Source organism: Aegilops tauschii, chromosome 5 (genome assembly GCF_002575655.3).
Source record: "Aegilops tauschii subsp. strangulata cultivar AL8/78 chromosome 5, Aet v6.0, whole genome shotgun sequence".
NCBI classification, from domain to species: Eukaryota; Viridiplantae; Streptophyta; class Magnoliopsida; order Poales; family Poaceae; genus Aegilops; species Aegilops tauschii.
Genome location: NC_053039.3, coordinates 193,657,194 through 193,661,954, shown reverse-complemented (window position 1 = coordinate 193,661,954; position 4,761 = coordinate 193,657,194). Strand labels below are relative to the sequence as shown.

Below are 4,761 nucleotides of genomic sequence, written 5' to 3'. Positions count from 1 at the left end.
CTGCAAATGAATAAATTCACGTGAGCTGAAACATGCTGGATTCGTGGCGCAAGTTGCCGCTGCTTTGTGCATTTTGTTATTTCCTGTACTATGAATGCTACTCTGAATCTGCTACTCTGAATTTTAATTTTTATATGAGACAATCTAAGTTGTAGAAGAATGTTGAATTTGGAGATTTAAAGTTGACATTTTCACTGTATGTAGTACAATAGTGTAAAGGCTGAATCTGGAGAGTCAGACTTACCATTTGTTTAACCATATTTGCTCTGTACTGAATGATCTGAAGGGCTACTGATTAGGCATGTACTAATTGCACTGTATACGGTTTGCTTTCTAAATATATGGCACTATGTGGACACCACGTACGCCACAAAGAAATAACCGGACTATGACATAGTCCTGCATAAGAAGTGGCGGTCAGAGTTGGTTAGTCCCACAATGTCCAGCGAGTTGTCCATTTACATCCGGACAACCAGTATACTCGCTTAGGAAGTTTCACGAAGAAATCACATCCGTGGTAATCTGGGCAAAATGACAAAATTGCAGTTAACACTGTTTGGTGAATAGTGTCATTATATCAACAACGGAAGCATCAACGACAGAAGCATCAAGAAAAACTAAGGAGTAGAGGAAAAAATGTAACTTACTCATCTTCTTCCTCCTCGTCAAGGGCAGAGATATCCCAATGTGCTTGACTTCCAGAGCTAGAAGCCTTCACCGGAGGAGAGGGCGCTCGGGCACACTTCACTACCGATAGAGCCTGTGGCTGGGAGGCCTTTATTCTCTTCGTTGTCGGCGGATCCTGTTGCGGGAGAACGTGCTGTCGGGGAGCCTTGGTGCCAGTCTCTGTGCTGGCGGGTTCGCCTTCAGCCGGCTTAGCGTGCTTTGACTTTTTCTTGACAGGTCTTCTTGAAGCTTTAGGTGTTGCGGCAGTGTTCTTGGGAGCCAGAGGGACAGGGGATCCTCTGCCTCTTCGTCCTCTGCTTCTCCTTCTTCGGAGTCGATGCCTGCTGCCCGGGAAGATTCAATGCTCCCTGAGGTTTTCACCGTATGGGCGATATAATCTAGCTCGTGGTCCTTTGTGGGGTGGATCAGATCTTTTTTCCTCCCTCTCGGGGGTCTCCACTAGCTCGTCATACCACTTGACTTCGACAGCTTCCTCGAGCCTCTTCCGGTTGGCCAGAATGCCTTGGGCATTGCACGCCGGCATTATTGCCAAAATGGAGTCCCTCGCGATGTTATTGCACAAGGGAGCACCATATCCGACAACTTGTGTGTGCGGCCTTTGTTGAAGATCTTGCGGATGACGTAATCATGCTCCAGCACTGCGAAGTTGATGGCCAGATCGGGACGGAGCTGCGTCGTGTTGCCGCCATTCTTGTATTCCCAGGCTAGCCGGATTCTCCTCTGTAGTGGAGCTATCCGACGCCAGAGGAAATCAACACCAATTGCTTCAAGAGTCAAGCTGGCAGCTCAGAGATCTTCTATCTGGCTCAAAGCGAGGTCGAACTCTTCGTCTCGGGGACCCACATCTGACCAACGGGGACTCCTTTTGAGCTTCTCGGTGGCAGTGAGGCATTACTCCGGGAAGTCTTTCTGCTCGATCCATCACCAATTTTCTCTCCATTCTGGCCATTTATTATGCCAGGTTACCTCAAGATATTCATCCTTCCATGCGGACCTCAAAATCCATGTCACGCTACCGGAGATGGCATCGCCTTCTATCCGGGGCTAGTAAAAGTGACGGAACAGAGGAACATTGGGCACCACCTCTACGAAATTCTTACAGAGATGGGCGAAGACCAACATGCAGGTGACGACATTTGGATTGAAATCCAGAAGTCGGAACCCGTACATCTGCATCAGCTCGTCGAAGAAATCGGGGGGGGGGGGGGGGGGGGGGGGGGCTAATCCACAGTAAAAGAACGGGGCGAAAAAAATGCAAACTTATCATCGTCGGGAGGGTTGCTTGCAGGGAGCACTTCTACAGTTGTGACGCCCCGAGACCGACGCTTTAGTTGCCTTTCATTTATTTTCGTTGTCACCGAGTGTTTTGTTTGTTTGTTGCATTCATCATCGCATCATTCACATTGCATCGACACTTTGTGTCATCATTCTTTTCAAAGCTTGCATCCGTTCGTAGTTGCCGGGTTCTTCCCGTTCTCTCCTAATTTGACCGTTTCGAGACCAGATACACTCGCACACGCCCGCGGCACCTCTGAGATATTATTTATAAGTGGGATAAAAAATTCTCGGATGGGGTGAAAGTTGGCGTGTGGTCTTGTTATATTGTAGGTAGACCGCCTGCCAAACGTCATCGCATTGGGGCCTGTTTGATAGCCCAACCGTTAAACTACAGTCTGATAAACGTCGGAAGTTTCGTTGTTCCGAAACATGTTGCCGGGCCGCTCTTCTCTTCTCTCCTCTTAGCCCAGCCCACCTACACAGCACACCTAAACCCCCTTCCGACCGGAACCGTTGGATCGCGATCGGAGGGTCCTGAAACCCCCAAAATCCCTAACCCTAGACCCCCTGCCTATTTAAGCAGGTCTCCCCATTCCATTTCTAGACAAACCCTAGCCTAGCCCCTGCCCCACCTACCTACAGCCTCCGGCACCCTCCTCCTCATTTTCCGGCGCCCTCCACCTCCACCGCGCCACTTGGCAGCGTCCTAGTGGTCGCGCCGCCGTAGCCGTCGGCCCTCCTCCTATCCCCGCGCGCCACATGGCCCAGCCGGCTTCCTCTCTCCACCCCCGGCACTGCCGCGGCCCTGCGAGCCCACGGCCGGCCCGCCCGACCCGGGTCACCGTGCCTTGCACAGCGCCGCCTGCCTCCTACCCTGCGCCTTGCCCCGCTGCCACTCACCGAAGCTCCGTCCCGCGCCGCCGCCTCGCCCCGGCCCCTTCTCGGCCTCCACCTCGCCGCCGCCGCACATCCCGTGCCCGGAGACCTCCCCTGCAGGGCGCCTCCTCGCCGCCGCGAAGGCCCGTCGGCCAGCTAGATCGGCCGCCTCCCTCGCTTTTCCTATCGACCTCGCCACCTTCTCCAACTGATGAGGACATCAATACCATTGTTACACCCACAGTCCCTGCTGCTATACATACTGGACCAATTACTAGAGCTCGCGCACGCCAATTAAATTACCAGGTACTTTCGTTTCTTGGTAATGATTCTAATGTTCATGAGAATATGATGCTGCCTAAATTGGATACATTTGTTTTGCTTACAAATGAAGGGCCTAGCTTTGAGAAGGATGAACATTGGAGCAAGAACAAGCATGGAGATGATGACATGCGCATGGGGAACAAGAATGGAGTTACAAGTGATGATTTCAAGACGTTGAAGCCACCATAATGCGTGCATGAAGCCTTGGACGAAATATACAAGATGCTACTTCATAACTTTCGTCCAGAGGCTATTCTAGGTGCTGCGTCACCTTATTATTGGGCCAGGCCCATGTAATTTCGAAATACATAAGTATAGGCTGTTTTTAGAGTCCGTATGTGTGGGGAAACAAGAGATAGGGTTGGTTTCGGACCCCTTCCTCAAGGGCCACGAAATTCCCCCCTCTTCCTCCATATATACAGCCCTTAGGGCGTCGTTTAGACTTTGGGTTTTGTTTAGATTAAAAGTTCGCCATAGCTGCAACTTCGCGTACTTCGTTTGTGTTCAGCGACCAGACAAAGGCGTCACAGAACTCCACCTTGATCAATAAAGCTTTCATCTTATATTCGCAATATCCAGATTGCAATCTCAGTTTCTTGCTTGTTCTTCGTTTGCTCGCAGGAAACAGACCCTCGTGGTCAGGTTGATCGTGCTCCGGCGTGGTCGATAACCTCTCGGAGTTGGTTTAGCGATTGCTAAGGCCCGACGTCCTCGCACGTTCGTAGTCGGATCGTCAAAGTCGACTTCCACCAAAGCGATATCCATCATCTCATCGAAAGACGGGACACCTTTGCCTCTATCAAGTGGTATCAGATTTCCAGGTTGCTCGGTGAGATTTTACAGTTTTTCGTAGTTTAGATCGAGTCTGTTCTTCATACCTACAGTCCACGAAAAAGCCACACAAAAAAATTAGGGTTAGTTCATCATATCCGAACCAATCTGAGCCTTTGCATAATCTTTTTAGGGTTTTTGCTTTGTTGAATTTGCGGTTGCATCGTCGTGTCAAGTTGCTGGTCTTAGAGTCTAGTCTTTTAGAGTTTCGAGTTCTGGTCATAAGTTGTCACGCCGCCGCCGCACCATCATCATCGCCTTGCCATCTACCACCATTGCTTATCCGCCACCGCTTTGAATCCGTATCCATATACCACCACCAATCCGTATCCATATACCACCACCGATCCGTATCCGTATACCACTACCGCTACCATATACCACCACCGCTGCCATATCCTACCGCCATATATCCACCACCAATCCGAGTTCTTTTCATATTCGGTTGGTTTTAGAGATCCATATATTTTCCGTTTCGTGTTTCCTTGCCTGAGTAGGTCTCGAAAAAAAAAAGAGTTTGGAGACCCCCGGGCAGTTTTTAGGCCAAAATTTCGGCCACCAAAAATATTTTTTCCCTATCCTATTTTTAGGCCCCGGGTAGTGTTTTGAGACACTCGCCATCATAGTGATTTTTTGTCGCACTTTTTCGTCGTCGCTGCCCTGATTTCCGAAAAAAAAAATAGTCAAAAAATTTTGTGCCCATGCTGTCAGTTTGACCTGGGAAGAGTTTTGAGACACTCGCCATTATAGTGATTTTTCGCAAAA

At 49.8% G+C, this 4,761-nt stretch overlaps 1 long non-coding RNA gene across 1 annotated transcript; it reads right to left on the bottom strand.

The window, feature by feature from the left end:
* Window positions 1-276: 276 nt before the first annotated feature.
* Window positions 277-1,808, bottom strand: LOC120964426 (uncharacterized). Its single transcript, XR_005756644.3, has 2 exons — window positions 648-1,808; window positions 277-522 (listed from the first exon to the last, which is right to left on the bottom strand). It is a non-coding gene; the product is annotated as an uncharacterized lncRNA (long non-coding RNA).
* Window positions 1,809-4,761: the final 2,953 nt, after the last annotated feature.